This window comes from Chelonoidis abingdonii, chromosome 4 (genome assembly GCF_003597395.2).
Source record: "Chelonoidis abingdonii isolate Lonesome George chromosome 4, CheloAbing_2.0, whole genome shotgun sequence".
NCBI classification, from domain to species: Eukaryota; Metazoa; Chordata; order Testudines; family Testudinidae; genus Chelonoidis; species Chelonoidis abingdonii.
The window spans coordinates 20,064,181-20,074,174 of NC_133772.1; the positions used below are offsets into that span (position 1 = coordinate 20,064,181).

Sequence of the window (9,994 nt, forward strand, 5' to 3'; positions counted from 1 at the left end):
GCAGTTAATAAGCATCCCTGTCCTCCTCTAGCACCATGACTTCAGCAAGGACGTTGCCACAAGGAAATGCCATGCCAAGCTCTGGGTATTCACAGTGTGGGCTGAGTTTGGGCAGGCGGGGTGGACCCCACACCCCAAGCATTCTGGGAAATCCCAGCAGGCTGTGTACCCTGGCCCACAGATGTTTTTTTTGCTGGCTCTGACAAAGCAGCCTGGGCTTCAAAGCCAAGCATCCAGCCAACTTCCCAACTTGCTAAATCCTCAGCCGGTATGAAAGCGCCCGCGGAGCTGCACACAGACTGCTCTGCTTCTGCTGAGCTCGGCCTGTCGCTGGAACCAGGGGTGCTAGTTTGGGCCAATGGCTCTCAGCACCCTGCTCTGGCCCCCGCCGGCGCGTGGCACGTGGACTCCCGGCTCTCCCGCTATCAGACCATCCAGCAGCGTGTAGAGAAGGAAATCACTGCGCGCAGCTGCCCTGCGCACCAATCTGCGGGGGGGGCGGTGCACACTCTGCCTCTCCCAAGATGGCGCCCACACAAAGCCATTTTCTGTTTCCCTCCGCCTCTACCAAAATGGCATCTCATTGGCGCCAACGCCCAACTCTCGCGAGAGCAGTCCTCTATTGATTAGGAGCGACTGGTAAAGCTCGCCCCCCCCCCCCCGGCTATTTCAGGCGAGTGGCCCAATAGGGAGGTGCGAGTGGAGGGGGCTGAAGACTCGATTCGGTGCCGTCCGGGTCCTGCATTAGGCGCGGCCCTCCCAGGGAATTGGCTCTGCTGGGGGCTGAGCCGGCCACGAGCAGGGCCGAGCCTCCCCTGGGATCTGTTCTGGGGTCCCTTCGCTTCTGTATCTTCCTCAGTGGTGTAGCCAGCACGTATAAAGTTTCTGGAGGATACCAAGCTGGGAGGGGGTGCAAGTGCTTGGTGGATGGGTTTAAAATTCAAAACAATCTGGATAAACTGGAGAAATGGGCTGAGGTCAATAAGATGAAGTTCAGTAAGACCAAATGCAAAGGTGTCTGTTTAGGAAGGAACAGTGCGTTGCACACACACAAAATGGGCAATGACTACCTAGGGGGGAGTGCTGTGGAAAGGGAGCCAGGGGCCAGCGTGGACCACAAGCTAAATGAGTCAACAGTTGCAAGAAAAGCAAACATCCTTCTGGGATGTATTAGCAGGAGTGTTGCAAGCAAGACACAAGACATAATTCTTTCCAACTACTCTGCACTGATTAGGCCTCAAGTGGAATAGTGTGTCCAGTTCTGGGTGCTACAGTTCAGAAAAGATGTGGACCAATTGGAGACAGGCCAGAGAAATGCAATAAAAATGATCAAGGGTTTAGAAAAAAATGACCTAGGAGGGAAGATTGAAAAAAACTCTAAGAGGCTAATTAATTAAGATGGTTTGACAACTCCCACCTTTTCATGTTCTCTGTATGTACATATATCTCCTCACTATATGTTCCATTCTATGCGTCCGATGAAGTGGGCTGTAGTCTACGAAAGCTCATGCTCAAATAAATTTGTTAGTCTCAAAGGTGCCACAAGTACTCCTGTTCTTTTTGCGGATACAGACTAACATGGCTACTACATTGAAACTTGTAAATATACAAAGAGCCTTTGTTGCTAAGACCCATTAAGTGCTCGCAACAGTTTGCAAGTTTCTTTAAGTGAGGTGTAAATCAAGCCCTGTATTAAAATAGGCGTGGGCAGAACTGCAGTGTTCTATGCATTAATCTCTTTTGTTTTTTCCATAGCTAAGAAGTACAGTGCCTTTCTGGTTTCAGAGTCCCTCCCTTCAGAGTCCTGATCAGATCCTCTCACCTTGGGTCAGGGTCTGAACAAAGCTGCGAAGTTCCCCTCCCTCTTCGCTCACAATGAAAACATGGTGGCCAAGGTCAATTAAATCCAGTCTATCATCAAATTTCAAATGAAAAAGGTAAACAATAAATGCAAAACACCAGACCTCAGAAGTCAGTTACACAGCATGTGATGGGAGTCTGGACTGTAATGAAGTTATTGGCTGCCTGCCATTATACATGGATTTGCACTGTCAGGGCTGGACTGCAGTTTTCCTCCCGTGTTGTTAAGGCAGCTGCTAGTGGAAAATATCTTGTCAATCTCAGTTTGTGTGTTTAGGGAACACAAAGCATTCAGATGCTAACCTGAGGATGGAGGGAATTTACAATTTGTTTTAAACTACAGATGCAAGTTAAGGGGCCTGAACTTGGAAAATGCTGAGGGCTCTTGATGCTCACTGAAGTCAGTGGGAATTAAGGACATACGCAGCACATGGCATGATTGGCTCCTGCAGTTAGGGAGGATCAAGTGGTCAAGCTTCAGTTAGCCAGGAATTAGGATAATAGGTTTGTATTATATAGACTGATGTATGTAGTAGCTGAAGCTTTATGCTTAATACTGTGTAAATGAACTTCACAGTCTTACAGGTGAAACAGTGAGTTTCGAGTAGTGTTTTCTTGTATTTGCTTTAAAAGTTTAACTTTCAAGAAAATTAATATAGAGGATGGAACCAGAGTTTTAAATGAACACAGTCCTAATTCAAATGCTTAATCTTCATGTCTGGCATCATGATGGTTGAAACCTGACTCAGCAAATATTGCTTGACTGAATATTCCCCATCAAGCTTAATTGGCCACTTGATTTAAAAACAACTTGAATGAACCAAGAGCAAAAGTGATGGTCTTGGAACATATCAATCTTTCACTAAACTTGAGCTACTGAATTCCTGGCACTGCAGCATTGATCTATTGTTTCCATTTTAAACTTTTCTTCAGTCTGTAATCTGGCTATGTATCATAGATTTGAGCAAATTTAGTACCCAGGGTGTGTTGTTTACAGAAGGAAAAGCAAAGCTTGGTGGCTGAGGTGCAAAAAAACAGAAATAATATGATCCTAATGATTTTTCTAATATGAAAAATATAAACAAAACAGATTATTGTAAAACAAATATTCTGTGCAGCATGGATTAGTGATTTTGTGGAACCTGTTGGTTGGGGAGGAGGGATTTATCTTTAAAATTTTTACTGCATAGTATGGTGGGGAGAGTGTATTGGACTGGGTATTGATAAATTTCAGTTCTCTTCCCTGGTCTGTCATTGATCTTGTGGTGTAGAGCAAGTCACTTAACCTCTGCCTCAAGTTTCTGATCTACAAAACAAGAATAATCATACTTACAACCTTTTTTAAAGCACTTTGAGATCTTCTAATATAAGTACTGTATAATTAGCTGACTAGTTTAATCATCAGCAAAGATTGCACCCAGTTTTTTAGCATACATGTTTAGTTACAGCATGTGGAAGCCAGTGGCAAAGTTATGTCTGGTTTTTTGATAAAGGAACTGAAAAAATTAGGTTGAGCTTGGTCGAATGTAAAGCTGTTCAGAGCTGAATTTCACAAATAGTGCATTTAATGGAGTCTTCAAATATCAATCTCTGGAAACTTTGGAATTCAATAAAGCATTTCCAGGCTGTGGAGGAATTGTTGTAATTGGGGAATTGTAAACCCTGTAGTATAACATTTTATCTTTTAAAAAAAGATTTATGGGAAGACTCAATTGCAGCCTACACATGGATTCCAAAGATTTAAATCAGCCCCTTAATCTAATTATGTACATATTTTGATAACTGAATCTACTTAAGCTATTGTATGGTTGTCTTTGAACTGACTGTACTATAAAGTCTGTATCACTGGAGCTGAATGATGACATTGTCCTTCTCCCTGCCCCAGGTGCTTTGTCTGGCGGTGGCCGTTGGCCATGTAAAAATGACTGAAGATGAGCTAGTCTACAACTTTCACCTGGCCATCGACTTCCTGGTGTTCTTGCTGAACTGTCAGAATGTGCATGTTGTACATCAAGAGCACCATGGGGAAACCACAGCACCTCTACTAAACTGGCAGTAATAAATGTTTCAGAGCACCCAGTCACGCTGCGTCTGTCTCTCCTCATCCACAGAGTTTTCAGTCGTGTTAGGACTCTTGCTCCCAATCATTTTGAGTAGCTGTCTCATTCTGTCAGACTGAGACCTCTGCTGTACCTTGCCATTGTCAGTCATCTCCTGCGTACTTGTAACTTAACCTATATTGGAGCTGCTTGTGATTCAGCATTTTAGAGCAGTGATTCTCACCCCAGGGATGCACATACCCCCTCTAGCTATTTGCTTAGTGTTACCACAGGTTACATGAAATGCACTAGCCAAGTCAATACAAACTAAACTTTCATACAGACAATGACTTGTTTATATTGCTCTATGTACTTACATTTCAGTGTAGTGCAATATTTATATTCCAATCGATTTATTTTATAATTATATGATAAAAATCAGAGTAAGCAATTTTTCTGTACTAGTGGCTGTGACACTTTTCTATTTTTGTCTGACTTTGTAAGCAAGTAGTTTTTAAGTGAGGTGAAACTTGGGGGTACACAAGACAAATCAGCCTCCTGAAAGGGGTACAGTAGTCTGAAAAGGTTGAGAGCCACTGTGTTAGAGCAGCCCTTTTGCCACTGAGAGAGTATCTAAAGTTAAATGAGGAGCAGCCACAGTTAAATGACAGGGATCAGCAGGGAGGCTTCTCAAAGATGGGCTGCAAAGCCAGATAAGTTGAGCAGATTCCCACCCTGAAGGCTCTCACCAGCTAGTCAGGAGCCTTCAACATGGAAAGATTTCTTTGATGAAACCTTTTTAAGCCCTTCTTAGAATATGATGTCTTCACGGAATTTTATAAACCCTGCACCCCCCCGCCACCCAGTCAGTTTTAAAATCCAACCAGGAGAGTATGCTTTTTTAAAAAACAAAACTCCAAAGAGGAGGAGTATTTTATAGCTCAGCAAAGCCTTAGCATGGATAGACCCATAACTGGCCTTTATCTTGAGTACTGAGAAGTAGGCACGTGTTTGAATTAATGGTATGGTTCACAGAGACACCATGAAGAGAAATATTAAATCTGCCTGAATTTTGTTGTCTTCTGATAACATTTAGGACAAAACTCTTAAGATATTAGAAGGGAAAATATTTCTTTCAGTTGGTTTACTTCGTATATTTGACAATGTGTATAGTCAGTTTCCTCTTGTGGGTCTAAGTCACAGTAAGATTGACAGAAACTTCCGAAAAGAGTGTAATTGTAAAAATCTCAAATTTGTAAAGGGTCTGAAACTACTTCTAACTAACATCTTGGAAAAGACGTGCATTTGACTGTCCCTCTAATGGAAATATACATAGCAGGTTATATTCCCTTCCCAGTGAAAACTCAGTGGGAGTGGCAAACTTGTTAGTGTGCCTATGTGAAATGGAGAGGTATCTCATTGTTACAGAAGAAAGAAAAATGCTTGGAAAGCTGTTTTACTGTACTTCTAAAAGGATAAAGAAATAAGGTTTAAATACAGTAACATCAATGCTTGCTGTTAGTGGAGTTTCAAACCACACTGACTAGTCTTGGCAGACATTTTCTGCTTCATTGAAATCCTCCAAGGGTGTCATTGCTCTTTAAATGCTTTTTAGCAGGTTTCTGGGTTACTAGGGATCACTGGATATATTTGAATTCAAAACTGCACCTCCAATTTCACTGGCCTGTCACCTGCTTTGTTCCAAGGAAAAAGCAGTGCAGAAAATCCCTGTCTGAGGATGATTTGAAACAACGTTACCTTTCTAATGAGCTCAGTACCAGAGAGAGATGGCAGCTAGCCCTACACTGTATATCCACAGAGAACAGGACCAGAAGGGCTAGTCAAAGAAGATTCCCCTTAGCTGGCTCTGCCAGTTTGTTTGAACTTTGGAGGAGACCTCATGTACAGATGGTAAAAGTCAGTTGGACTCTCTTTCACCTTGGCTGAGACTGCTAACAATGGGGTTAATTACTCAAGACTTTCATTGGCTTTTATAATGGTACCTGTTTACTTAAAACTTGACTTAGCACAATTCTGCAGGCGACTGAGCAACAGTTAGTTTTTGAGAACCTGATCCCTACTGTCATAAACAGATAGTTAAGAGTTAATGCCTCTTTTACCTGTAAAGGGTTAATCAGTTCACCTAGCCTAGCTGATACTTGACCAGAGGAACCAATAGGGGAACAAGATGTTTCAAAAGGAAGGAGGGAAGTTTTCCTTTGTTTAGAGTTTGTTTCAGCCAGAGTGAAAAAGGTCAAGAAACCAGCCTCTTATCAGAGTAGTAAGTTTTAGAAAGGGATAAATAGATTTGTTTATTTTCTTTGTAACTTATCTTGGTACCATTAAGGGAATTATCAAATTTGGGTATTCTTGTGTGTATTAAGATTTTTGCCCAGGGAAACATCCTCTGTGTTTTGAATCTGTTGTCTGTGAGAGTAGCTGGTATGCCAATCTCTCCCAGAGGGTTTTCTTTTACCTTTCTTTTCTTTAATTAAAAGCCTTTTTTTCTTAATACCTGATTGATTTTTTCCTTGGTTTTTTTTTGATCTAAAGGGATTGGGTCTGGACTTACCAGGGATTGGTGGGGGGAAAGGAGGGGGTATGGTTAATTTCTCCTGGTTTTAAGATCCAAGGGGTTTGGATCTGATACACATACCAGAGAGCGTTCTTCAAAGTAGGGGACCAGGTTATGGTCTTAAAGGCGCTACAGACCCATAAGAGGAAGCATCATGGGAAGGCCATTCACGTCCAAGAGCGCCTGGGAGCTGTCAACTATCTCATAGCATTCCCACTTCAACCCTAAAGCCTAACGTGTACCATGTTAATTCTCTAAAGTCTTATTCCAGAGAATTAAAGGTATGTCAGTTTACAGCCCAGGGAGGAGATGACGCTGAGTGGCCTGAAGGTGTCTACTTGAAGGAAAAAGTGACATGTGGTGGAAGAGGTGACCTCTCCGGACCCTTGGATGTCTGCAGTGACAGCAGATCAAGGAGCTGTGCACTAGCTTTGCGCCAATGTTCTCAGCCACCCAGGATGGACTGAACGGGCATACCACTCCATTGCACAGGTAATGCTCACCAATTAGAAACCACCCTCCTGGGTGTCTCCTCATGCCCAAGCTGCCCAAGCTAAAAACGGGAGATCCAAAGCATGCTACAGATGGGTATAATCTGCCCCTCTAACAGTGCATGGCATCTCCAGTGGTTCTAGTTCCTAAACCAGAGGGGGAATACACTTTTGCATGGACTACCGTAAGCTAAATGCTGTAACTTGTCCAAAACTATCCAATGCCCGCACCATGTTATTTGGAAAAATTGTGATGTGCCAGTTCATCTCTACATTAGACTTAACCAAGGGTACTGGCAAGTACGCTAGATGAACCCGTCAAGGAAAGGTCAGCCTCATCACCATGCCAGGGTGTATTATTTAATGTGCTTCCTTTCGGGCTGCAAAATGCACCCGCCACTTCCAAAGACTTGTAGATGGTCTCCTAGCAAGGATTGGAGATCTGCAGTTGGCTACCTTGATGATTGGGCCATTTTTTCCGATTCATGGGCAGAACATCTGGAGCACCTGGAAAAGTCTTTTGAGCGCATCAGGCAGACAAGCTAACTGTTAAGGCTAAAAAGTGTTCAAATAGCCAAAACAGAGTGATTACCTGGCACCAGGTGGGTCAAGGAACAATAAATCCCCTACAGGCCAAGGTGGATGCTATCCAAAAGTGACCTGTCCCAAGTCAAAAACAGGTCACCATCCTTCTTAGGCTTGGCCGGATATACGGGTGATTTGTACACACTACAGCCAAATCGCTGCCCCACTGACAGACCTGACCAGAAAGACATGCCAAATGCAGTTAGATGGACTGATGAGTGGCAGAAGGCCTTTAACCAGCTTAAGGCGACACTCATGTCTGACCCTGTGCTTAAGGGCCCCAGACTTTTGACAACCATTCCTAGTACCACAGTGCATCTGAGCATGGTGTAAGAGCAGTTTAATGCAGGAAGGACTGGATCAAGAATTCCATCTTTCGTGTTTTCAGCAGAAACTGTCTGGGAGGAAAGCACTGGTCAATCAGTGAAAAAGAATGCTACGCCATTGTGTATGCCCTGGAAAAGCTACGCCCACACGTTTGGGGGTGGCGTTCCAGCTACAAACCGACCATGCTGCGCTTAAAGTGGCTTCATACTGCAGGGAAACAACAAAAAACTTCTTTGATGGAGTGTTAGCTCTCCAAAATTTTGACTTTGAAGTTCACACATTTCAGGAGCTTCTAACAAAGTGGCTGATGCACTCTACCGTGAAGTTTCCAGAGTTAACTGGGTTAAAATGTCCTTAAAATGTGAAAAATCTTGTAGTTTACATAAAGTAGTAATGTAAAGGTGCATGCATTTTATTAATCTGTTTATTTTAAAGTTCTAGAAGAAAAATCACGCCAGTGTGGTTCAACACTGTTTGAGATTTGGGGAGCGTGTCATAATAGATAGTTAAGGGTTAATACCTCTTTTACCTGTAAAGGTTATGTTAACCTTATCTAGCCTAGCTGACACCTGACCAGAGGACCAATGGGGAACAAGAGTGTTCAAAAGGAAGGAGGGAAGTTTCTTTGTTTAGAGTTTTCAGTTTCAGCCAGAGTGAAAAAGATCAAGGAATCAGCCTCTTATCAGAGTAATAGTTTTTAGAAAGGATAAAAGGTTTATGTTTATTTTCTTTGTAACTTGTCTGGGTACCAATTAAGGGGATATATCGATTGGGTATTCTTGTGTGTATTAAGATTTTTGCCCAGGGGACATCCTCTGTGTTTTGAATCTGTTGTCGTGAGAGTAGCTGGTATGCCAATCTCCCAGAGGGTTTTCTTTACTTTCTGTTCTTTCATTAAAGCCTTTTCTTATACCTGATTGATTTTTTCCTTGTTTTTAGATCCAAGGGGGGTGGTCTGGATCCACCAGGAGTTGGTGGGAGAAAGGAGCGGGAGTGGTTTAACTTTCTTGTTTAAGATCCAAGGGGTTTTGGATCTGTATTCACCAGGAAAAAATTTGGTGAAGTCTCTCAAGACTACCCAGGGAAGAAAAGTAGTGCTTGGGGGTGGTGGCAGCAATACCAGATCTAAGCTGGTAATTAAGCTTAGAAGTGTCCATGCAGGTCCCCACATCTGTACCCTAAAGTTCAGAATGGGGAAGGAACCTTGACACTTACCAACCTGTACTTTGGAAAAACGTGAGTAGAAACCCACAGGTGAAGTCTTCATGTTCTATTACCATGTCCCTGAGCAATCCCCTTTCCTGGGATCTGTACTCTGCTTTCTCTGTTCAGCAGGTCAGTAATAAATCTTCACCTTCGTTTCCAGAATGTACCGAGTCACCATCAAGGGAACAAAATGCCTTATTCACTGTTTGGGTTTCAGGGGGAGAATCACTGTTTGCCAAACATGCAGAAAAGAGAGATTGAGCTTTCCAGGTGGTATGGTAACATTCTCAGGAGTGTCTCTCTAACTTTACAAGAGTTAGTGAGCAGGATGTACAGCACCATGCTGACAGAGGGAGGAGGTACCCGCTCTGCAGCTCTCTATTGCTGATAGACAGGTAATTCCTTTATTTTAAAAGGACAGACATCAGATCCTGCTTAGTAATATTTACTCCAATCTCCTGGAACCAAAACAATATGCCTTCTAATAAGAGCTATGTGATAGCTTCAGAAATCCTTTAGTGGCTTCAGTGGGGCAGCTAGTGGCCTGAACTGAGCCACTAATATCCTATGAGCTTTTCATGCTCAAAGAAAACATGGCGATAGCCACGGTGAGCTGTCTCCCATGGTGATTTGGGATTATCCTTAGGCAAGGTAAAAGGCTGGCATCACCTTGACACAGTTAATGTAGTGTGCCACTGCCTATTGTTCCTGTAGGGCTTTTAGTTCTAGCCTAGAAAAAGGATATAGGACTACAGCTGTGTCACTGTGGCTGGTGATCCTGTCTTCGCACCAAAGGGTTAAAGGTTTTAGCTCCATTATACTAGCCAAGCTTGAATTTGAGTGTTCATTCTGTCTACCTCCATTCCCCCTTCATTTTAGACAGTATGGGTCACTTCCTGCTCCAAACTGTT

At 43.1% G+C, this 9,994-nt stretch overlaps 1 long non-coding RNA gene across 1 annotated transcript; it reads left to right on the forward strand.

Moving 5' to 3' along the window:
- Positions 1–1,142: 1,142 nt before the first annotated feature.
- LOC116829942 (uncharacterized) lies at positions 1,143–3,935 on the forward strand. The gene is made up of 2 exons (XR_004374842.2): positions 1,143–1,937; positions 3,746–3,935. It is a non-coding gene; the product is annotated as an uncharacterized LOC116829942 (long non-coding RNA).
- The last annotated feature ends 6,059 nt before the right edge of the window (positions 3,936–9,994 follow it).